At 52.2% G+C, this 26,534-nt stretch overlaps 1 protein-coding gene and 1 long non-coding RNA gene across 6 annotated transcripts in view; both read right to left on the bottom strand.

Annotated features, from left to right (window-relative positions):
• The window catches only part of LOC106566332 (constitutive coactivator of PPAR-gamma-like protein 2), a 174,111-nt gene that overhangs the window by 46,294 nt on the left and 101,283 nt on the right, over positions 1–26,534 (bottom strand). The window lies entirely within an intron of this gene.
• Positions 15,241–26,221, bottom strand: LOC145860018 (uncharacterized). Of its 4 annotated transcripts, XR_014379955.1 has the most exons (5): positions 25,390–26,221; positions 25,098–25,285; positions 23,595–24,899; positions 19,380–23,048; positions 15,241–18,846 (listed from the first exon to the last, which is right to left on the bottom strand). It is a non-coding gene; the product is annotated as an uncharacterized LOC145860018 (long non-coding RNA). The 4 variants fall into 4 exon arrangements; XR_014379954.1 differs by lacking the exon at positions 25,390–26,221 and having other exon boundaries at positions 25,098–25,383; XR_014379956.1 differs by lacking the exons at positions 25,098–25,285; positions 25,390–26,221 and adding an exon at positions 24,952–25,091.

Raw genomic sequence — 26,534 nt, 5'->3', positions numbered from 1 at the left:
CGGCAACTAAGCTACCAAGCTGATAGGCCAGAACAGACCTGGCTGCACCTTCCATTAACACCTACTAAGCTACCAAGCTGATAGAACAGAACAGACCTGGCTGCACCTTCCATTAACACCTACTAAGCTACCAAGCTGATAGAACAGAACAGACCTGGCTGCACCTTCCATTAACACCTACTAAGCTACCAAGCTGATAGAACAGAACAGACCTGGCTGCACCTTCCATTAACCTCTTGGGGCTAGGTGGGACGCTAGCGTGCCACCTGTGGTGCACTCCATCAACAGCAGGTGCATTTCAAGAGCGGCAAATTTGAATCCAAATAAATGTCAAAATTCAAATTTTTCAAAAATACAACTATGTTACACCATTTGAAAGATAAACATCTCCTTAATCTAACCACGTTTTACGATTTCAAAAAGGTTTTACGGCGAAAGCATAAATTTAGAGTATGTTAGGACAGTACATTTACAAGAGTTGTGTGTAATGTTTTGTCAAGTCAAAGACAGGGTCACCAAAACCATAAAACCAGCTAAAATGATACACTAACCTTTTACAATCTCCATCAGATGACACTCCTAGGACATTATGTTAGACAATGCATGCATTTTTAGTTCTATCAAGTTCATATTTATATACAAAAACAGCGTTTTACTATGGCATTGATGTTGAGGAAATCGTTTCCCTCCAATAACCGGCAGTCAAGTCAGCGTCAGAAATTAAATAATTAAAATTAGAAAACATTGTTAAAATATTATATTGTCATTTAAAGAATTATAGATTTACATCTTTTGAACGCAATCAACTTGCCAGATTTAAAAATAACCTTACTGGGAAATCACACTTTGCAATAATCTGAGCACTGTGCCCAGAAAAATACGCGTTGCGATACAGACTAGACGTCATGTTGGGGAGATCTAAAATCGAAAATACTATGTAAATAATCCATTACCTTTGATTCTCTTCATCAGATGTCACTTCCAGGTATCACAGGTCCATAACGAATGTAGTTTTGTTCAAAAAAGCTCATCATTTATGTCCAAAAATCTCCGTCTCGTTAGCACATGATGTAAGCCAGCCGGACTTCTCGTCATGAACGAGGGGAAAAAATATATTTCCGTTCGTTCAAACATGTCAAACGTTGTATAGCATAAATCATTAGGGCCTTTTTTAACCAGAACATGAATAATATTCAAGGTGGACGAATGCATAGCCTTTTATAACGTATTGGAACGAGGGTACCCAACATGAAGTAGCGCGCCAGGTGTCTAATGGGACATCACCGTTCCATGGCTCTTGTTCGGTCAGATCTCCCTCCAGAAGACTCAAAACACTTTGTAAAGGCTGGTGACATCTAGTGGAAGCAATAGGAAGTGCCAAAATATTCCTAAACCCCTGTGTCTTTCAATGGGATAGCTTTAAAGTCAATACAACACATCAGGTATCCACTTCCTGTCAGAAAATGTCTCAGGGTTTTGCCTGCCAAATGAGTTCTGTTATACTCACAGACACCATTCAAACAGTTTTGGAAACTTTAGAGTGTTTTCTATCCATATATAATAAGTATATGCATATTCTAGTTACTGGGTAGGATTAGTAACCAGATTAAATCGGGTACATTTTTTTTATCCAGACGTGCAAATGCTGCCCCCTAGACCCAACAGGTTAACACCTACTAAGCTACCAAGCTGATAGAACAGAACAGACCTGGCTGCACCTTCCATTAACACCTACTAAGCTACCAAGCTGATAGAACAGAACAGACCTGGCTGCACCTTCCATTAACACCTACTAAGCTACCAAGCTGATAGAACAGACCTGGCTGCACCTTCCATTAACACCTACTAAGCTACCAAGCTGATAGAACAGAACAGACCTGACTGCACCTTCCATTAACACCTACTAAGCTACCAAGCTGATAGAACAGACCTGGCTGCACCTTCCATTAACACCTACTAAGCTACCAAGCTGATAGAACAGAACAGACCTGGCTGCACCTTCCATTAACACCTACTAAGCTACCAAGCTGATAGAACAGACCTGGCTGCACCTTCCATTAACACCTACTAAGCTACCAAGCTGATAGGCCAGAACAGACCTGACTGCACCTTCCATTAACACCTACTAAGCTACCAAGCTGATAGGCCAGAACAGACCTGACTGCACCTTCCATTAACACCTACTAAGCTACCAAGCTGATAGGCCAGAACAGACCTGGCTGCACCTTCCATTAACACCTACTAAGCTACCAAGCTGATAGAACAGACCTGGCTGCACCTTCCATTAACACCTACTAAGCTACCAAGCTGATAGAACAGACCTGGCTGCACCTTCCATTAACACCTACTAAGCTACCAAGCTGATAGGCCAGAACAGACCTGGCTGCACCTTCCATTAACACCTACTAAGCTACCAAGCTGATAGAACAGACCTGGCTGCACCTTCCATTAACACCTACTAAGCTACCAAGCTGATAGAACAGACCTGGCTGCACCTTCCATTAACACCTACTAAGCTACCAAGCTGATAGAACAGACCTGGCTGCACCTTCCATTAACACCTACTAAGCTACCAAGCTGATAGAACAGACCTGGCTGCACCTTCCATTAACACCTACTAAGCTACCAAGCTGATAGAACAGACCTGGCTGCACCTTCCATTAACACCTAGTAAGCTACCAAGCTGATAGAACAGACCTGGCTGCACCTTCCATTAACACCTACTAAGCTACCAAGCTGATAGAACAGACCTGGCTGCACCTTCCATTAACACCTAGTAAGCTACCAAGCTGATAGGCCAGAACAGACCTGGCTACACCTTCCATTAGCACTTAAGTGTGAAGTGAAAACTCTTGAGCTTAACAATGGCAGCAGAGTTTCACAGCCCCTCCCCCATCCAAATGCAGAGGCCTTTCAAGTCCACTGTGCAGATCTCATCCCAGTACAGTACACCTTGGATATTAAAAACAACACTGCATGGAATAAGTACAAAAATATGCTCCTCAAGGACAATCCAGAGACACTATTTGCTGACTGCTACGAAGAGGGAAACGTAAACCACTTCATTTTCCACACAGACCATCCCCTGGCATGGCACAGTGCTATAAGAGTACACTACCCCTATGTCATTAGAGAGGGTATTGGCCCAGGGTGGAAACTCAGAAAACTAGACATTGAGGAAATTGAAACATCTGTCAACATGTACAAGTCTGGGACAGTAATGGTGCAGGGCATCCTCATGCAGTTCCAGCAGGACTTTTACGGGATCAAAGAGAGAGAACAGCAGAAGAAGATCTCTGTGACGACTCCCCCATCCGGAGTGAGTCTGATCACACCTCTTCAATCTGTAGACGAGGATAGTCCCCCCCCAGCACTGATCACACCTCTTCAATCTGTCCTGTAGATGAGGATAGTCCCCCCCAGCACTGATCACACCTCTTCAATCTGTCCTGTAGACGAGGATAGTCCCCCCCAGCACTGATCACACCTCTTCAATCTGCAGACGAGGATAGTCCCCCCCACAGCACTGATCACACCTCTTCAATCTGTAGACGAGGATAATCCCCCCCCAGCACTGATCACACATCTTCAATCTGTAGACGAGGATAGCCCCCCCCAGCACTGAACACACCTCTTCAATCTGTAGACGAGGATAGTCCCCCCCAGCACTGAACACACCTCTTCAATCTGTAGACGAGGATAGTCCCCCCCCAGCACTGATCACACCTCTTCAATCTGTAGACGAGGATAGTCCCCCCCCAGCACTGATCACACCTCTTCAATCTGTCCTGTAGACGAGGATAGTCCCCCCCAGCACTGATCACACCTCTTCAATCTGCAGACGAGGATAGTCCCCCCCACAGCACTGATCACACCTCTTCAATCTGTAGACGAGGATAATCCCCCCCCAGCACTGATCACACCTCTTCAATCTGTAGACGAGGATAGTCCCCCCCAGCACTGAACACACCTCTTCAATCTGTAGACGAGGATAGTCCCCCCCAGCACTGAACACACCTCTTCAATCTGTAGACGAGGATAGTCCCCCCCCAGCACTGATCACACCTCTTCAATCTGTAGACGAGGATAGTCCCCCCCAGCACTGAACACACCTCTTCAATCTGTAGACGAGGATAGTCCCCCCCCAGCACTGATCACACCTCTTCAATCTGTCCTGTAGACGAGGATAGTCCCCCCCAGCACTGATCACACCTCTTCAATCTGTAGACGAGGATAGTCCCCCCCCAGCACTGATCACACCTCTTCAATCTGTCCTGTAGACGAGGATAGTCCCCCCCAGCACTGATCACACCTCTTCAATCTGTAGACGAGGATAGTCCCCCCCAGCACTGATCACACCTCTTCAATCTGTAGACGAGGATAGTCCCCCCCAGCACTGATCACACCTCTTCAATCTGTCCTGTAGACGAGGATAGTCCCCCCCAGCACTGATCACACCTCTTCAATCTGTAGACGAGGATAGTCCCCCCCAGCACTGATCACACCTCTTCAATCTGTCCTGTAGACGAGGATAGTCCCCCCCAGCACTGATCACACCTCTTCAATCTGTAGACGAGGATAGTCCCCCCCAGCACTGATCACACCTCTTCAATCTGTAGACGAGGATAGTCCCCCCCAGCACTGATCACACCTCTTCAATCTGTAGACGAGGATAGTCCCCCCCAGCACTGATCACACCTCTTCAATCTGTCCTGCAGACGAGGATAGTCCCCCCCCAGCACTGATCACACCTCTTCAATCTGTCCTGTAGACGAGGATAGTCCCCCCCAGCACTGATCACACCTCTTCAATCTGTAGACGAGGATAGTCCCCCCCAGCACTGATCACACCTCTTCAATCTGTAGACGAGGATAGTCCCCCCCAGCACTGATCACACCTCTTCAATCTGTAGACGAGGATAGTCCCCCCCAGCACTGATCACACCTCTTCAATCTGTCCTGCAGACGAGGATAGTCCCCCCCCAGCACTGATCACACCTCTTCAATCTGTCCTGTAGACGAGGATAGTCCCCCCCAGCACTGATCACACCTCTTCAATCTGTAGACGAGGATAGTCCCCCCCAGCACTGATCACACCTCTTCAATCTGTCCTGCAGACGAGGATAGTCCCCCCCAGCACTGATCACACCTCTTCAATCTGTAGACGAGGATAGTCCCCCCCAGCACTGATCACACCTCTTCAATCTGTAGACGAGGATAGTCCCCCCCAGCACTGATCACACCTCTTCAATCTGTAGACGAGGATAGTCCCCCCCAGCACTGATCACACCTCTTCAATCTGTCCTGAGACGAGGATAGTCCCCCCCAGCACTGATCACACCTCTTCAATCTGTCCTGAGACGAGGATAGTCCCCCCCAGCACTGATCACACCTCTTCAATCTGTAGACGAGGATAGTCCCCCCCAGCACTGATCACACCTCTTCAATCTGTAGACGAGGATAGTCCCCCCCAGCACTGATCACACCTCTTCAATCTGCTGAGACGAGGATAGTCCCCCCCAGCACTGATCACACCTCTTCAATCTGTCCTGCAGACGAGGATAGTCCCCCCCAGCACTGATCACACCTCTTCAATCTGTAGACGAGGATAGTCCCCCCCAGCACTGATCACACCTCTTCAATCTGTCCTGTAGACGAGGATAGTCCCCCCCAGCACTGATCACACCTCTTCAATCTGTAGACGAGGATAGTCCCCCCCCAGCACTGATCACACCTCTTCAATCTGTAGACGAGGATAGTCCCCCCCAGCACTGATCACACCTCTTCAATCTGTAGACGAGGATAGTCCCCCCCAGCACTGATCACACCTCTTCAATCTGTAGACGAGGATAGTCCCCCCCAGCACTGATCACACCTCTTCAATCTGTAGACGAGGATAGTCCCCCCCAGCACTGATCACACCTCTTCAATCTGTCCTGTAGACGAGGATAGTCCCCCCCCAGCACTGATCACACCTCTTCAATCTGTAGACGAGGATAGTCCCCCCCAGCACTGATCACACCTCTTCAATCTGTAGACGAGGATAGTCCCCCCCAGCACTGATCACACCTCTTCAATCTGTAGACGAGGATAGTCCCCCCCAGCACTGATCACACCTCTTCAATCTGTAGACGAGGATAGTCCCCCCCAGCACTGATCACACCTCTTCAATCTGTCCTGTAGACGAGGATAGTCCCCCCCAGCACTGATCACACCTCTTCAATCTGTAGACGAGGATAGTCCCCCCCAGCACTGATCACACCTCTTCAATCTGTCCTGAGACGAGGATAGTCCCCCCCAGCACTGATCACACCTCTTCAATCTGTAGACGAGGATAGTCCCCCCCAGCACTGATCACACCTCTTCAATCTGTAGACGAGGATAGTCCCCCCCAGCACTGATCACACCTCTTCAATCTGTAGACGAGGATAGTCCCCCCCAGCACTGATCACACCTCTTCAATCTGTCCTGTAGACGAGGATAGTCCCCCCCAGCACTGAACACACCTCTTCAATCTGTCCTGTAGACGAGGATAGTCCCCCCCAGCACTGATCACACCTCTTCAATCTGTAGACGAGGATAGTCCCCCCCAGCACTGATCACACCTCTTCAATCTGTAGACGAGGATAGTCCCCCCCAGCACTGATCACACCTCTTCAATCTGTAGACGAGGATAGTCCCCCCCAGCACTGATCACACCTCTTCAATCTGTCTGAGACGAGGATAGTCCCCCCCAGCACTGATCACACCTCTTCAATCTGTAGACGAGGATAGTCCCCCCCCAGCACTGATCACACCTCTTCAATCTGTAGACGAGGATAGTCCCCCCCAGCACTGATCACACCTCTTCAATCTGTAGACGAGGATAGTCCCCCCCAGCACTGATCACACCTCTTCAATCTGTAGACGAGGATAGTCCCCCCCAGCACTGATCACACCTCTTCAATCTGTAGACGAGGATAGTCCCCCCCAGCACTGATCACACCTCTTCAATCTGTAGACGAGGATAGTCCCCCCCAGCACTGATCACACCTCTTCAATCTGTCCTGTAGACGAGGATAGTCCCCCCCAGCACTGATCACACCTCTTCAATCTGTAGACGAGGATAGTCCCCCCCAGCACTGATCACACCTCTTCAATCTGTCCTGTAGACGAGGATAGTCCCCCCCAGCACTGATCACACCTCTTCAATCTGTAGACGAGGATAGTCCCCCCCAGCACTGATCACACCTCTTCAATCTGTCCTGCAGACGAGGATAGTCCCCCCCAGCACTGATCACACCTCTTCAATCTGTAGACGAGGATAGTCCCCCCCAGCACTGATCACACCTCTTCAATCTGTAGACGAGGATAGTCCCCCCCCAGCACTGATCACACCTCTTCAATCTGTAGACGAGGATAGTCCCCCCCAGCACTGATCACACCTCTTCAATCTGTAGACGAGGATAGTCCCCCCCAGCACTGATCACACCTCTTCAATCTGTCCTGAGACGAGGATAGTCCCCCCCAGCACTGATCACACCTCTTCAATCTGTCCTGTAGACGAGGATAGTCCCCCCCAGCACTGATCACACCTCTTCAATCTGTAGACGAGGATAGTCCCCCCCAGCACTGATCACACCTCTTCAATCTGTAGACGAGGATAGTCCCCCCCAGCACTGATCACACCTCTTCAATCTGTAGACGAGGATAGTCCCCCCCCAGCACTGATCACACCTCTTCAATCTGTAGACGAGGATAGTCCCCCCCAGCACTGATCACACCTCTTCAATCTGTAGACGAGGATAGTCCCCCCCAGCACTGATCACACCTCTTCAATCTGTCCTGTAGACGAGGATAGTCCCCCCCAGCACTGATCACACCTCTTCAATCTGTAGACGAGGATAGTCCCCCCCAGCACTGATCACACCTCTTCAATCTGTCCTGTAGACGAGGATAGTCCCCCCCAGCACTGATCACACCTCTTCAATCTGTAGACGAGGATAGTCCCCCCCAGCACTGATCACACCTCTTCAATCTGTAGACGAGGATAGTCCCCCCCAGCACTGATCACACCTCTTCAATCTGTAGACGAGGATAGTCCCCCCCAGCACTGATCACACCTCTTCAATCTGTCCTGAGACGAGGATAGTCCCCCCCAGCACTGATCACACCTCTTCAATCTGTCCTGCAGACGAGGATAGTCCCCCCCAGCACTGATCACACCTCTTCAATCTGTAGACGAGGATAGTCCCCCCCAGCACTGATCACACCTCTTCAATCTGTAGACGAGGATAGTCCCCCCCAGCACTGATCACACCTCTTCAATCTGTCCTGTAGACGAGGATAGTCCCCCCCAGCACTGATCACACCTCTTCAATCTGTAGACGAGGATAGTCCCCCCCAGCACTGATCACACCTCTTCAATCTGTCCTGTAGACGAGGATAGTCCCCCCCCAGCACTGATCACACCTCTTCAATCTGTCCTGCAGACGAGGATAGTCCCCCCCAGCACTGATCACACCTCTTCAATCTGTAGACGAGGATAGTCCCCCCCAGCACTGATCACACCTCTTCAATCTGTAGACGAGGATAGTCCCCCCCAGCACTGATCACACCTCTTCAATCTGTCCTGTAGACGAGGATAGTCCCCCCCCAGCACTGAACACACCTCTTCAATCTGTCCTGCAGACGAGGATAGTCCCCCCCAGCACTGATCACACCTCTTCAATCTGTAGACGAGGATAGTCCCCCCCAGCACTGATCACACCTCTTCAATCTGTAGACGAGGATAGTCCCCCCCAGCACTGATCACACCTCTTCAATCTGTCCTGTAGACGAGGATAGTCCCCCCCAGCACTGAACACACCTCTTCAATCTGTAGACGAGGATAGTCCCCCCCAGCACTGATCACACCTCTTCAATCTGTAGACGAGGATAGTCCCCCCCAGCACTGATCACACCTCTTCAATCTGTAGACGAGGATAGTCCCCCCCAGCACTGATCACACCTCTTCAATCTGTAGACGAGGATAGTCCCCCCCAGCACTGATCACACCTCTTCAATCTGTCCTGTAGACGAGGATAGTCCCCCCCAGCACTGAACACACCTCTTCAATCTGTCCTGTAGACGAGGATAGTCCCCCCCAGCACTGATCACACCTCTTCAATCTGTCCTGAGACGAGGATAGTCCCCCCCAGCACTGATCACACCTCTTCAATCTGTAGACGAGGATAGTCCCCCCCAGCACTGATCACACCTCTTCAATCTGTCCTGTAGACGAGGATAGTCCCCCCCAGCACTGATCACACCTCTTCAATCTGTAGACGAGGATAGTCCCCCCCAGCACTGATCACACCTCTTCAATCTGTCCTGTAGACGAGGATAGTCCCCCCCAGCACTGATCACACCTCTTCAATCTGTAGACGAGGATAGTCCCCCCCAGCACTGATCACACCTCTTCAATCTGTAGACGAGGATAGTCCCCCCCAGCACTGATCACACCTCTTCAATCTGTAGACGAGGATAGTCCCCCCCAGCACTGATCACACCTCTTCAATCTGTAGACGAGGATAGTCCCCCCCAGCACTGATCACACCTCTTCAATCTGTCCTGTAGACGAGGATAGTCCCCCCCAGCACTGATCACACCTCTTCAATCTGTAGACGAGGATAGTCCCCCCCAGCACTGATCACACCTCTTCAATCTGTAGACGAGGATAGTCCCCCCCAGCACTGATCACACCTCTTCAATCTGTAGACGAGGATAGCCCCCCAGCACTGACACACCTCTTCAATCTGTAGACGAGGATAGTCCCCCCCAGCACTGATCACACCTCTTCAATCTGTCCTGTAGACGAGGATAGTCCCCCCCAGCACTGATCACACCTCTTCAATCTGTAGACGAGGATAGTCCCCCCCAGCACTGATCACACCTCTTCAATCTGTAGACGAGGATAGTCCCCCCCAGCACTGATCACACCTCTTCAATCTGTAGACGAGGATAGTCCCCCCCAGCACTGATCACACCTCTTCAATCTGTCCTGTAGACGAGGATAGTCCCCCCCAGCACTGAACACACCTCTTCAATCTGTCCTGTAGACGAGGATAGTCCCCCCCAGCACTGATCACACCTCTTCAATCTGTAGACGAGGATAGTCCCCCCCAGCACTGATCACACCTCTTCAATCTGTCCTGTAGACGAGGATAGTCCCCCCCAGCACTGATCACACCTCTTCAATCTGTAGACGAGGATAGTCCCCCCCAGCACTGATCACACCTCTTCAATCTGTCCTGCAGACGAGGATAGTCCCCCCCAGCACTGATCACACCTCTTCAATCTGTCCTGCAGACGAGGATAGTCCCCCCCAGCACTGATCACACCTCTTCAACTGTCCTGTAGACGAGGATAGTCCCCCCCAGCACTGATCACACCTCTTCAATCTGTCCTGCAGACGAGGATAGTCCCCCCCCAGCACTGATCACACCTCTTCAATCTGTAGACGAGGATAGTCCCCCCCAGCACTGATCACACCTCTTCAATCTGTAGACGAGGATAGTCCCGCCCAGCACTGATCACACCTCTTCAATCTGTCCTGTAGACGAGGATAGTCCCTCCCCAGCACTGAACACACCTCTTCAATCTGTCCTGCAGACGAGGATAGTCCCCCCCAGCACTGATCACACCTCTTCAATCTGTAGACGAGGATAGTCCCCCCCCAGGCACTGATCACACCTCTTCAATCTGTAGACGAGGATAGTCCCCCCCAGCACTGATCACACCTCTTCAATCTGTCCTGTAGACGAGGATAGTCCCCCCCAGCACTGAACACACCTCTTCAATCTGTAGACGAGGATAGTCCCCCACCAGCACTGATCACACCTCTTCAATCTGTAGACGAGGATATTCCCCCCAGCACAGATCACACCTCTTCAATTTGTAGACGAGGATAGGCCCCCCCCAGCACTGATCACACCTCTTCAATCTGTAGACGAGGATAGTCCCCCCCCAGCACTGAACACACATCTTCAATCTGTCCTGTAGACGAGGATAGTCCCCCCCAGCACTGAACACACCTCTTCAATCTGTCCTGTAGACGAGGATAGTCCCCCCCAGCACTGATCACACCTCTTCAATCTGTCCTGTAGACGAGGATAGTCCCCCCCAGCACTGATCACACCTCTTCAATCTGTAGACGAGGATAGTCCCCCCCCAGCACTGAACACACCTCTTCAATCTGTCCTGTAGACGAGGATAGTCCCCCCCAGCACTGATCACACCTCTTCAATCTGTCCTGTAGACGAGGATAGTCCCCCCCAGCACTGATCACACCTCTTCAATCTGTAGACGAGGATAGTCCCCCCCAGCACTGATCACACCTCTTCAATCTGTAGACGAGGATAGTCCCCCCCAGCACTGATCACACCTCTTCAATCTGTAGACGAGGATAGTCCCCCCCAGCACTGATCACACCTCTTCAATCTGTAGACGAGGATAGTCCCCCCCAGCACTGATCACACCTCTTCAATCTGTCCTGTAGACGAGGATAGTCCCCCCCAGCACTGATCACACCTCTTCAATCTGTAGACGAGGATAGTCCCCCCCAGCACTGATCACACCTCTTCAATCTGTAGACGAGGATAGTCCCCCCCAGCACTGATCACACCTCTTCAATCTGTCCTGTAGACGAGGATAGTCCCCCCCAGCACTGATCACACCTCTTCAATCTGTAGACGAGGATAGTCCCCCCCAGCACTGATCACACCTCTTCAATCTGTCCTGTAGACGAGGATAGTCCCCCCCAGCACTGATCACACCTCTTCAATCTGTCCTGTAGACGAGGATAGTCCCCCCCAGCACTGATCACACCTCTTCAATCTGTAGACGAGGATAGTCCCCCCCAGCACTGATCACACCTCTTCAATCTGTAGACGAGGATAGTCCCCCCCAGCACTGATCACACCTCTTCAATCTGTAGACGAGGATAGTCCCCCCCAGCACTGATCACACCTCTTCAATCTGTAGACGAGGATAGTCCCCCCCAGCACTGATCACACCTCTTCAATCTGTCCTGTAGACGAGGATAGTCCCCCCCAGCACTGATCACACCTCTTCAATCTGTAGACGAGGATAGTCCCCCCCAGCACTGATCACACCTCTTCAATCTGTAGACGAGGATAGTCCCCCCCAGCACTGATCACACCTCTTCAATCTGTCCTGTAGACGAGGATAGTCCCCCCCAGCACTGAACACACCTCTTCAATCTGTAGACGAGGATAGTCCCCCCCAGCACTGATCACACCTCTTCAATCTGTCCTGCAGACGAGGATAGTCCCCCCCAGCACTGATCACACCTCTTCAATCTGTCCTGTAGACGAGGATAGTCCCCCCCAGCACTGATCACACCTCTTCAATCTGTCCTGTAGACGAGGATAGTCCCCCCCAGCACTGATCACACCTCTTCAATCTGTAGACGAGGATAGTCCCCCCCAGCACTGATCACACCTCTTCAATCTGTAGACGAGGATAGTCCCCCCCAGCACTGATCACACCTCTTCAATCTGTAGACGAGGATAGTCCCCCCCAGCACTGATCACACCTCTTCAATCTGTCCTGTAGACGAGGATAGTCCCCCCCCAGCACTGAACACACCTCTTCAATCTGTCCTGTAGACGAGGATAGTCCCCCCCAGCACTGAACACACCTCTTCAATCTGTCCTGTAGACGAGGATAGTCCCCCCCAGCACTGATCACACCTCTTCAATCTGTCCTGAGACGAGGATAGTCCCCCCCAGCACTGATCACACCTCTTCAATCTGTAGACGAGGATAGTCCCCCCCCAGCACTGATCACACCTCTTCAATCTGTCCTGAGACGAGGATAGTCCCCCCCAGCACTGATCACACCTCTTCAATCTGTAGACGAGGATAGTCCCCCCCAGCACTGATCACACCTCTTCAATCTGTCCTGTAGACGAGGATAGTCCCCCCCAGCACTGATCACACCTCTTCAATCTGTAGACGAGGATAGTCCCCCCCAGCACTGATCACACCTCTTCAATCTGTCCTGTAGACGAGGATAGTCCCCCCCCAGCACTGATCACACCTCTTCAATCTGTAGACGAGGATAGTCCCCCCCAGCACTGATCACACCTCTTCAATCTGTAGACGAGGATAGTCCCCCCCAGCACTGATCACACCTCTTCAATCTGTAGACGAGGATAGTCCCCCCCAGCACTGATCACACCTCTTCAATCTGTCCTGTAGACGAGGATAGTCCCCCCCAGCACTGATCACACCTCTTCAATCTGTAGACGAGGATAGTCCCCCCCAGCACTGATCACACCTCTTCAATCTGTAGACGAGGATAGTCCCCCCCAGCACTGATCACACCTCTTCAATCTGTCCTGTAGACGAGGATAGTCCCCCCCAGCACTGATCACACCTCTTCAATCTGTAGACGAGGATAGTCCCCCCCAGCACTGATCACACCTCTTCAATCTGTCAGACGAGGATAGTCCCCCCCAGCACTGATCACACCTCTTCAATCTGTCCTGTAGACGAGGATAGTCCCCCCCAGCACTGATCACACCTCTTCAATCTGTCCTGTAGACGAGGATAGTCCCCCCCAGCACTGATCACACCTCTTCAATCTGTAGACGAGGATAGTCCCCCCCAGCACTGATCACACCTCTTCAATCTGTAGACGAGGATAGTCCCCCCCAGCACTGATCACACCTCTTCAATCTGTAGACGAGGATAGTCCCCCCCCAGCACTGATCACACCTCTTCAATCTGTAGACGAGGATAGTCCCCCCCAGCACTGATCACACCTCTTCAATCTGTCCTGTAGACGAGGATAGTCCCCCCCAGCACTGAACACACCTCTTCAATCTGTCCTGTAGACGAGGATAGTCCCCCCCAGCACTGATCACACCTCTTCAATCTGTCCTGTAGACGAGGATAGTCCCCCCCAGCACTGATCACACCTCTTCAATCTGTAGACGAGGATAGTCCCCCCCCAGCACTGAACACACCTCTTCAATCTGTCCTGCAGACGAGGATAGTCCCCCCCCAGCACTGATCACACCTCTTCAATCTGTAGACGAGGATAGTCCCCCCCAGCACTGATCACACCTCTTCAATCTGTCCTGTAGACGAGGATAGTCCCCCCCAGCACTGATCACACCTCTTCAATCTGTAGACGAGGATAGTCCCCCCCAGCACTGATCACACCTCTTCAATCTGTCCTGTAGACGAGGATAGTCCCCCCCAGCACTGATCACACCTCTTCAATCTGTAGACGAGGATAGTCCCCCCCCAGCACTGATCACACCTCTTCAATCTGTAGACGAGGATAGTCCCCCCCAGCACTGATCACACCTCTTCAATCTGTAGACGAGGATAGTCCCCCCCAGCACTGATCACACCTCTTCAATCTGTAGACGAGGATAGTCCCCCCCAGCACTGATCACACCTCTTCAATCTGTCCTGTAGACGAGGATAGTCCCCCCCAGCACTGATCACACCTCTTCAATCTGTAGACGAGGATAGTCCCCCCCAGCACTGATCACACCTCTTCAATCTGTAGACGAGGATAGTCCCCCCCAGCACTGATCACACCTCTTCAATCTGTAGACGAGGATAGTCCCCCCCAGCACTGATCACACCTCTTCAATCTGTCCTGTAGACGAGGATAGTCCCCCCCAGCACTGAACACACCTCTTCAATCTGTCCTGTAGACGAGGATAGTCCCCCCCAGCACTGAACACACCTCTTCAATCTGTAGACGAGGATAGTCCCCCCCAGCACTGATCACACCTCTTCAATCTGTAGACGAGGATAGTCCCCCCCAGCACTGATCACACCTCTTCAATCTGTAGACGAGGATAGTCCCCCCCAGCACTGATCACACCTCTTCAATCTGTCCTGTAGACGAGGATAGTCCCCCCCAGCACTGATCACACCTCTTCAATCTGTAGACGAGGATAGTCCCCCCCAGCACTGATCACACCTCTTCAATCTGTAGACGAGGATAGTCCCCCCCAGCACTGATCACACCTCTTCAATCTGTAGACGAGGATAGTCCCCCCCAGCACTGATCACACCTCTTCAATCTGTCCTGTAGACGAGGATAGTCCCCCCCAGCACTGATCACACCTCTTCAATCTGTAGACGAGGATAGTCCCCCCCAGCACTGATCACACCTCTTCAATCTGTAGACGAGGATAGTCCCCCCCAGCACTGATCACACCTCTTCAATCTGTAGACGAGGATAGTCCCCCCCAGCACTGATCACACCTCTTCAATCTGTAGACGAGGATAGTCCCCCCCAGCACTGATCACACCTCTTCAATCTGTCCTGTAGACGAGGATAGTCCCCCCCAGCACTGAACACACCTCTTCAATCTGTCCTGCAGACGAGGATAGTCCCCCCCAGCACTGATCACACCTCTTCAATCTGTAGACGAGGATAGTCCCCCCCAGCACTGATCACACCTCTTCAATCTGTCCTGCAGACGAGGATAGTCCCCCCCAGCACTGATCACACCTCTTCAATCTGTAGACGAGGATAGTCCCCCCCAGCACTGATCACACCTCTTCAATCTGTAGACGAGGATAGTCCCCCCCCAGCACTGATCACACCTCTTCAATCTGTCCTGTAGACGAGGATAGTCCCCCCCAGCACTGAACACACCTCTTCAATCTGTAGACGAGGATAGTCCCCCCCAGCACTGATCACACCTCTTCAATCTGTCCTGTAGACGAGGATAGTCCCCCCCAGCACTGATCACACCTCTTCAATCTGTAGACGAGGATAGTCCCCCCCAGCACTGATCACACCTCTTCAATCTGTAGACGAGGATAGTCCCCCCCAGCACTGATCACACCTCTTCAATCTGTAGACGAGGATAGTCCCCCCCAGCACTGATCACACCTCTTCAATCTGTCCTGTAGACGAGGATAGTCCCTCCCCAGCACTGAACACACCTCTTCAATCTGTCCTGCAGACGAGGATAGTCCCCCCCAGCACTGATCACACCTCTTCAATCTGTAGACGAGGATAGTCCCCCCCAGCACTGATCACACCTCTTCAATCTGTCCTGTAGACGAGGATAGTCCCCCCCAGCACTGAACACACCTCTTCAATCTGTCCTGTAGACGAGGATAGTCCCCCCCAGCACTGAACACACCTCTTCAATCTGTAGACGAGGATAGTCCCCCCCAGCACTGATCACACCTCTTCAATCTGTAGACGAGGATAGTCCCCCCCAGCACTGATCACACCTCTTCAATCTGTAGACGAGGATAGTCCCCCCCAGCACTGATCACACCTCTTCAATCTGCAGACGAGGATAGTCCCCCCCACAGCACTGACCACACCTATTCAATCTGTAGACGAGGATAGTCCCCCCCAGCACTGATCACACCTCTTCAATCTGTAGACGAGGATAGTCCCCCCCAGCACTGATCACACCTCTTCAATCTGTAGACGATGATAGCCCCACCAACACTGATCACACCTCTTCAATCTGTAGACGATGATAGCCCCACCAGCACTGATCACACATCTTCAATCTGTAGACGAGGATAGCCCCCCCAGCACTGAACACACCTCTTCAATCTGTCCTGTAGACGAGGATAGTCCCCCCCAGCACTGATCACACCTCTTCAATCTGTAGACGAGGATAGTCCCACCCAGCACTGATCACACCTCTTCAAGCTGTCCTGTAGACGAGGATAGCCCCCCAGCACTGATCACACCTCTTCAATCTGTAGACGAGGATAGTCCCCCCCAGCACTGATCACACCTCTTCAATCTGTCCTGTAGACGAGGATAGTCCCCCCCAGCACTGATCACACCTCTTCAATCTGTAGACGAGGATAGTCCCCCCCCAGCACTGATCACACCTCTTCAATCTGTAGACGAGGATAGTCCCCCCCAGCACTGATCACACCTCTTCAATCTGTAGACGAGGATAGTCCCCCCCAGCACTGATCACACCTCTTCAATCTGTAGACGAGGATAGTCCCCCCCAGCACTGATCACACCTCTTCAATCTGTCCTGCAGACGAGGATAGTCCCCCCCAGCACTGATCACACCTCTTCAATCTGTAGACGAGGATAGTCCCCCCCCAGCACTGAACACACCTCTTCAATCTGTCCTGCAGACGAGGATAGTCCCCCCCCAGCACTGATCACACCTCTTCAATCTGTAGACGAGGATAGTCCCCCCCAGCACTGATCACACCTCTTCAATCTGTAGACGAGGATAGTCCCCCCCCAGCACTGATCACACCTCTTCAATCTGTCCTGTAGACGAGGATAGTCCCCCCCAGCACTGATCACACCTCTTCAATCTGTAGACGAGGATAGTCCCCCCCAGCACTGATCACACCTCTTCAATCTGTCCTGTAGACGAGGATAGTCCCCCCCAGCACTGAACACACCTCTTCAATCTGTAGACGAGGATAGTCCCCCCCAGCACTGATCACACCTCTTCAATCTGTAGACGAGGATAGTCCCCCCCAGCACTGATCACACCTCTTCAATCTGTAGACGAGGATAGTCCCCCCCAGCACTGATCACACCTCTTCAATCTGTCCTGTAGACGAGGATAGTCCCCCCCAGCACTGAACACACCTCTTCAATCTGTCCTGCAGACGAGGATAGTCCCCCCCAGCACTGATCACACCTCTTCAATCTGTAGACGAGGATAGTCCCCCCCAGCACTGATCACACCTCTTCAATCTGTAGACGAGGATAGTCCCCCCCAGCACTGAACACACCTCTTCAATCTGTCCTGTAGACGAGGATAGTCCCCCCCAGCACTGAACACACCTCTTCAATCTGTCCTGTAGACGAGGATAGTCCCCCCCAGCACTGAACACACCTCTTCAATCTGTAGACGAGGATAGTCCCCCCCAGCACTGATCACACCTCTTCAATCTGTAGACGAGGATAGTCCCCCCCAGCACTGATCACACCTCTTCAATCTGTAGACGAGGATAGTCCCCCCCAGCACTGATCACACCTCTTCAATCTGTAGACGAGGATAGTCCCCCCCAGCACTGATCACACCTCTTCAATCTGTCCTGTAGACGAGGATAGTCCCCCCCAGCACTGAACACACCTCTTCAATCTATAGTAGTCCCCCCCAGCAATGATCACACCTCTTCAATCTGTCCTGCAGACGAGGATAGTCCCCCCCAGCACTGAACACACCTCTTCAAACTGTCCTGTAGACAAGGATAGTGCCCCCCCAGCACTGATCACACCTCTTCAATCTGTCCTGTAGACGAGGAAAGTCCCCCCCAGCACTGATCACACCTCTTCAATCTGTAGACGAGGATAGTCCCCCCCAGCACTGATCACACCTCTTCAATCTGTAGACGAGGATAGTCCCGCCCAGCACTGATCACACCTCTTCAATCTGTCCTGTAGACGAGGATAGTCCCCCCCAGCACTGATCACACCTCTTCAATCTGTCCTGCAGACGAGGATAGTCCCCCCCAGCACTGATCACACCTCTTCAATCTGTAGACGAGGATAGTCCCCCCCAGCACTGATCACACCTCTTCAATCTGTAGACGAGGATAGTCCCCCCCAGCACTGATCACACCTCTTCAATCTGTCCTGTAGACGAGGATAGTCCCCCCCAGCACTGAACACACCTCTTCAATCTGTAGACGAGGATAGTCCCCCCCAGCACTGATCACACCTCTTCAATCTGTAGACGAGGATAGTCCCCCCCGAGCACTGATCACACCTCTTCAATCTGTAGACGAGGATAGTCCCCCCCAGCACTGAACACACCTCTTCAATCTGTCCTGTAGACGAGGATAGTCCCCCCCAGCACTGAACACACCTCTTCAATCTGTCCGGACGAGGATAGTCCCCCCCAGCACTGATCACACCTCTTCAATCTGTAGACGAGGATAGTCCCCCCCAGCACTGAACACACCTCTTCAATCTGTCCTGTAGACGAGGATAGTCCCCCCCAGCACTGATCACACCTCTTCAATCTGTAGACGAGGATAGTCCCCCCCCAGCACTGATCACACCTCTTCAATCTGTAGACGAGGATAGTCCCCCCCAGCACTGATCACACCTCTTCAATCTGTAGACGAGGATAGTCCCCCCCAGCACTGATCACACCTCTTCAATCTGTAGACGAGGATAGTCCCCCCCAGCACTGATCACACCTCTTCAATCTGTCCTGTAGACGAGGATAGTCCCCCCCAGCACTGATCACACCTCTTCAATCTGTAGACGAGGATAGTCCCCCCCAGCACTGATCACACCTCTTCAATCTGTAGACGAGGATAGTCCCCCCCAGCACTGATCACACCTCTTCAATCTGTCTGAGACGAGGATAGTCCCCCCCAGCACTGAACACACCTCTTCAATCTGTAGACGAGGATAGTCCCCCCCAGCACTGATCACACCTCTTCAATCTGTAGACGAGGATAGTCCCCCCCAGCACTGATCACACCTCTTCAATCTGTAGACGAGGATAGTCCCCCCCAGCACTGATCACACCTCTTCAATCTGTCCTGTAGACGAGGATAGTCCCCCCCAGCACTGATCACACCTCTTCAATCTGTAGACGAGGATAGTCCCCACCCAGCACTGATCACACCTCTTCAATCTGTCCTGTAGACGAGGATAGTCCCCCCCAGGACTGATCACACCTCTTCAATCTGTAGACGAGGATAGTCCCCCCCCAGCACTGATCACACCTCTTCAATCTGTAGATGAGGATAGTCCCCCCCAGCACTGATCACACCTCTTCAATCTGTAGATGAGGATAGTCCCCCCCAGCACTGATCACACCTCTTCAATCTGTAGATGAGGATAGTCCCCCCAGCACTGATCACACCTCTTCAATCTGTAGACGAGGATAGTCCCCCCCAGCAATGAACACACCTCTTCAATCTGTCCTGTAGACGAGGATAGTCCCCCCCAGCACTGATCACACCTGTTCAATCTGTCCTGTAGACGAGGATAGTCCCCCCCAGCACTGAACACACCTCTTCAAACTGTAGACGAGGATAGTCCCACCCAGCACTGATCACACCTCTTCAATCTGTAGACGAGGATAGTCCCCCCCAGCACTGATCACACCTCTTCAATCTGTAGACGAGGATAGTCCCCCCCAGCACTGATCACACCTCTTCAATCTGGCCTGTAGACGAGGATAGTCCCCCCCAGCACTGAACACACCTCTTCAATCTGTCCTGCAGACGAGGATAGTCCCCCCCAGCACTGAACACACCTCTTCAAACTGTCCTGTAGACAAGGATAGTGCCCCCCCAGCACTGATCACACCTCTTCAATCTGTCCTGTAGACGAGGAAAGTCCCCCCCAGCACTGATCACACCTCTTCAATCTGTAGACGAGGATAGTCCCCTCCAGCACTGATCACACCTCTTCAATCTGTAGACGAGGATAGTCCCGCCAAGCACTGATCACACCTCTTCAATCTGTCCTGTAGACGAGGATAGTCCCTCCCCAGCACTGAACACACCTCTTCAATCTGTCCTGCAGACGAGGATAGTCCCCCCCAGCACTGATCACACCTCTTCAATCTGTAGACGAGGATAGTCCCCCCCCAGGCACTGATCACACCTCTTCAATCTGTAGACGAGGATAGTCCCCCCCAGCACTGAACACACCTCTTCAATCTGTAGACGAGGATAGTCCCGCCAAGCACTGATCACACCTCTTCAATCTGTCCTGTAGACGAGGATAGTCTCTCCCCAGCACTGAACACACCTCTTCAATCTGTCCTGCAGACGAGGATAGTCCCCCCCAGCACTGATCACACCTCTTCAATCTGTAGACGAGGATAGTCCCCCCCAGCACTGAACACACCTCTTCAATCTGTCCTGTAGACGAGGATAGTCCCCCCCAGCACTGATCACACCTGTTCAATCTGTCCTGTAGACGAGGATAGTCCCCCCCAGCACTGAACACACCTCTTCAAACTGTAGACGAGGATAGTCCCACCCAGCACTGATCACACCTCTTCAATCTGTAGACGAGGATAGTCCCCCCCAGCACTGATCACACCTCTTCAATCTGTAGACGAGGATAGTCCCCCCCAGCACTGATCACACCTCTTCAATCTGGCCTGTAGACGAGGATAGTCCCCCCCAGCACTGAACACACCTCTTCAATCTATAGTAGTCCCCCCCAGCAATGATCACACCTCTTCAATCTGTCCTGCAGACGAGGATAGTCCCCCCCAGCACTGAACACACCTCTTCAAACTGTCCTGTAGACAAGGATAGTGCCCCCCCAGCACTGATCACACCTCTTCAATCTGTCCTGTAGACGAGGAAAGTCCCCCCCAGCACTGATCACACCTCTTCAATCTGTAGACGAGGATAGTCCACTCCAGCACTGATCACACCTCTTCAATCTGTAGACGAGGATAGTCCCGCCAAGCACTGATCACACCTCTTCAATCTGTCCTGCAGACGAGGATAGTCCCCCCCAGCACTGATCACACCTCTTCAATCTGTAGACGAGGATAGTCCCCCCCCAGGCACTGATCACACCTCTTCAATCTGTAGACGAGGATAGTCCCCCCCAGCACAGAACACACCTCTTCAATCTGTCCTGTAGACGAGGATAGTCCCCCCCAGCACTGATCACACCTCTTCAATCTGTCCTGTTGACGAGGATAGTCCCCCCCAGCACTGAACACACCTCTTCAATCTGTAGACGAGGATAGTCCCCCCCAGCACTGATCACACCTCTTCAATCTGTAGACGAGGATAGTCCCCCCCCAGCACTGATCACACCTCTTCAATCTGTAGACGAGGATAGTCCCCCCCAGCACTGATCACACCTCTTCAATCTGTAGACGAGGATAGTCCCCCCCAGCACTGATCACAGCTCTTCAATCTGTAGACGAGGATAGTCCCCCCCCAGGCACTGATCACACCTCTTCAATCTGTAGACGAGGATAGTCCCCCCCAGCACTGATCACCTCTTCAATCTGTCCTGTAGACGAGGATAGTCCCCCCCAGCACTGAACACACCTCTTCAATCTGTAGATGAGGATAGTCCCCCACCAGCACTGATCACACCTCTTCAATCTGTAGACGAGGATATTCCCCCCAGCACAGATCACACCTCTTCAATTTGTAGACGAGGATAGGTCCCCCCCAGCACTGATCACACCTCTTCAATCTGTAGACGAGGATAGTCCCCCCCCAGCACTGAACACACCTCTTCAATCTGTCCTGTAGACGAGGATAGTCCCCCCCAGCACTGATCACACCTCTTCAATCTGTCCTGTTGACGAGGATAGTCCCCCCCAGCACTGAACACACCTCTTCAATCTGTAGACGAGGATAGTCCCCCCCCAGCACTCATCACACCTCTTCAATCTGTAGACGAGGATAGTCCCCCCCCAGCACTGATCACACCTCTTCAATCTGTAGACGAGGATAGTCCCCCCCAGCACTGATCACAGCTCTTCAATCTGTAGACGAGGATAGTCCCCCCCCAGGCACTGATCACACCTCTTCAATCTGTAGACGAGGATAGTCCCCCCCAGCACTGATCACACCTCTTCAATCTGTAGACGAGGATAGTCCCCCCCAGCACTGAACACACCTCTTCAATCTGTAGACGAGGATAGTCCCCCACAGCACTGATCACACCTCTTCAATCTGTAGACGAGGATAGTCCCCCCCAGCACTGATCACACCTCTTCAATCTGTCCTGTAGACGAGGATAGTCCCCCCCAGCACTGAACACCCCTCTTCAATCTATAGTAGTCCCCCCCAGCAATGATCACACCTCTTCAATCTGTCCTGCAGACAAGGATAGTCCCCCCCAGCACTGATCACACCTCTTCAATCTGTCCTGCAGACGAGGGTAGTCCCCCCCCAGCACTGATCACACCTCTTCAATCTGTAGACGAGGATAGTCCCCCCCAGCACTGAACACACCTCTTCAATCTGTAGACGAGGATAGTCCCGCCCAGCACTGATCACACCTCTTCAATCTGTCCTGTAGACGAGGATAGTCCCTCCCCAGCACTGAACACACCTCTTCAATCTGTCCTGCAGACGAGGATAGTCCCCCCCAGCACTGATCACACCTCTTCAATCTGTAGACGAGGATAGTCCCCCCCCAGGCACTGATCACACCTCTTCAATCTGTAGACGAGGATAGTCCCCCCCAGCACTGATCACACCTCTTCAATCTGGCCTGTAGACGAGGATAGTCCCCCCCAGCACTGAACACACCTCTTCAATCTGTAGACGAGGATAGTCCACTCCAGCACTGATCACACCTCTTCAATCTGTAGACAAGGATAGTCCCGCCAAGCACTGATCACACCTCTTCAATCTGTCCTGCAGACGAGGATAGTCCCCCCCAGCACTGATCACACCTCTTCAATCTGTAGACGAGGATAGTCCCCCCCCAGGCACTGATCACACCTCTTCAATCTGTAGACGAGGATAGTCCCCCCCAGCACAGAAAACACCTCTTCAATCTGTCCTGTAGACGAGGATAGTCCCCCCCAGCACTGATCACACCTCTTCAATCTGTCCTGTTGACGAGGATAGTCCCCCCCAGCACTGAACACACCTCTTCAATCTGTAGACGAGGATAGTCCCCCCCAGCACTCATCACACCTCTTCAATCTGTAGACGAGGATAGTCCCCCCCCAGCACTGATCACACCTCTTCAATCTGTAGACGAGGATAGTCCCCCCCAGCACTGATCACACCTCTTCAATCTGTAGACGAGGATAGTCCCCCCCAGCACTGATCACAGCTCTTCAATCTGTAGACGAGGATAGTCCCCCCCCAGGCACTGATCACACCTCTTCAATCTGTAGACGAGGATAGTCCCCCCCAGCACTGATCACCTCTTCAATCTGTCCTGTAGACGAGGATAGTCCCCCCCAGCACTGAACACACCTCTTCAATCTGTAGATGAGGATAGTCCACCACCAGCACTGATCACACCTCTTCAATCTGTAGACGAGGATATTCCCCCCAGCACAGATCACACCTCTTCAATTTGTAGACGAGGATAGGTCCCCCCCAGCACTGATCACACCTCTTCAATCTGTAGACGAGGATAGTCCCCCCCCAGCACTGAACACACATCTTCAATCTGTCCTGTAGACGAGGATAGTCCCCCCCAGCACTGATCACACCTCTTCAATCTGTCCTGTTGACGAGGATAGTCCCCCCCAGCACTGAACACACCTCTTCAATCTGTAGACGAGGATAGTCCCCCCCAGCACTCATCACACCTCTTCAATCTGTAGACGAGGATAGTCCCCCCCCAGCACTGATCACACCTCTTCAATCTGTAGACGAGGATAGTCCCCCCCAGCACTGATCACAGCTCTTCAATCTGTAGACGAGGATAGTCCCCCCCCAGGCACTGATCACACCTCTTCAATCTGTAGACGAGGATAGTCCCCCCCAGCACTGAACACACCTCTTCAATCTGTAGACGAGGATAGTCCCCCACAGCACTGATCACACCTCTTCAATCTGTAGACGAGGATAGTCCCCCCCAGCACTGATCACACCTCTTCAATCTGTCCTGTAGACGAGGATAGTCCCCCCCAGCACTGAACACCCCTCTTCAATCTATAGTAGTCCCCCCCAGCAATGATCACACCTCTTCAATCTGTCCTGCAGACAAGGATAGTCCCCCCCAGCACTGATCACACCTCTTCAATCTGTCCTGCAGACGAGGGTAGTCCCCCCCCAGCACTGATCACACCTCTTCAATCTGTAGACGAGGATAGTCCCCCCCAGCACTGAACACACCTCTTCAATCTGTAGACGAGGATAGTCCCGCCCAGCACTGATCACACCTCTTCAATCTGTCCTGTAGACGAGGATAGTCCCTCCCCAGCACTGAACACACCTCTTCAATCTGTCCTGCAGACGAGGATAGTCCCCCCCAGCACTGATCACACCTCTTCAATCTGTAGACGAGGATAGTCCCCCCCCAGGCACTGATCACACCTCTTCAATCTGTAGACGAGGATAGTCCCCCCCAGCACTGATCACCTCTTCAATCTGTCCTGTAGACGAGGATAGTCCCCCGCAGCACTGAACACACCTCTTCAATCTGTAGACGAGGATAGTCCCCCACCAGCACTGATCACACCTCTTCAATCTGTAGACGAGGATATTCCCCCCAGCACAGATCACACCTCTTCAATTTGTAGACGAGGATAGGCCCCCCCAGCACTGATCACACCTCTTCAATCTGTAGACGAGGATAGTCCCCCCCAGCACTGAACACACCTCTTCAATCTGTCCTGTAGACGAGGATAGTCCCCCCCAGCACTGATCACACCTCTTCAATCTGTCCTGTTGACGAGGATAGTCCCCCCCAGCACTGAACACACCTCTTCAATCTGTAGACGAGGATAGTCCCCCCCAGCACTCATCACACCTCTTCAATCTGTAGACGAGGATAGTCCCCCCCCAGCACTGATCACACCTCTTCAATCTGTAGACGAGGATAGTCCCCCCCAGCACTGAACACACATCTTCAATCTGTCCTGTAGACGAGGATAGTCCCCCCCAGCACTGAACACACCTCTTCAATCTGTCCTGTAGACGAGGATAGTCCCCCCCAGCACTGATCACACCTCTTCAATCTGTCCTGTAGACGAGGATAGTCCCCCCCCAGCACTGATCACACCTCTTCAATCTATAGACGAGGATAGTCCCCCCCCCAGCACTGAACACACCTCTTCAATCTGTCCTGCAGACGAGGATAGTCCCCCCCCCAGCACTGATCACACCTCTTCAGTCTGTAGACGAGGATAGTCCCCCCCAGCACTGATCACACCTCTTCAGTCTGTAGATGAGGATAGTCCCCCCCAGCACTGATCACACATCTTCAATCTGTCCTGTAGACGAGGATAGTCCCCCCCAGCACTGATCACACCTCTTCAATCTGTAGACGAGGATAGTCCCCACCCAGCACTGATCACACCTCTTCAATCTGTCCTGTAGACGAGGATAGTCCCCCCCAGCACTGAACACACCCCTTCAATCTGTAGACGAGGATAGTCCCCCCCAGCACTGATCACACCTATTCAATCTGTAGATGAGGATAGTCCCCCCCCAGCACTGATCACACCTCTTCAATCTGTAGACGAGGATAGTCCCCACCCAGCACTCATCACACCTCTTCAATCTGTAGACGAGGATAGTCCCCCCCAGCACTCATCACACCTCTTCAATCTGTAGACGAGGATAGTCCCCCCAGCACTGATCACACCTCTTCAATCTGTATACGAGGATAGTCCCCCCCAGCACTGATCACACCTCTTCAATCTGTCCTGTAGACGAGGATAGTCCCCCCCAGCACTGAACACACCTCTTCAATCTATAGTAGTCCCCCCCAGCAATGATCACACCTCTTCAATCTGTCCTGCAGACAAGGATAGTCCCCCCCAGCACTGATCACACCTCTTCAATCTGTCCTGCAGACGAGGATAGTCCCCCCCAGCACTGAACACACCTCTTCAAACTGTCCTGT

This window comes from Salmo salar, chromosome 13 (assembly GCF_965601325.2).
Source record: "Salmo salar chromosome 13, fSalSal1, whole genome shotgun sequence".
NCBI classification, from domain to species: domain Eukaryota; kingdom Metazoa; phylum Chordata; class Actinopteri; order Salmoniformes; family Salmonidae; genus Salmo; species Salmo salar.
This window is presented reverse-complemented; position numbering and strand designations above follow the sequence as displayed.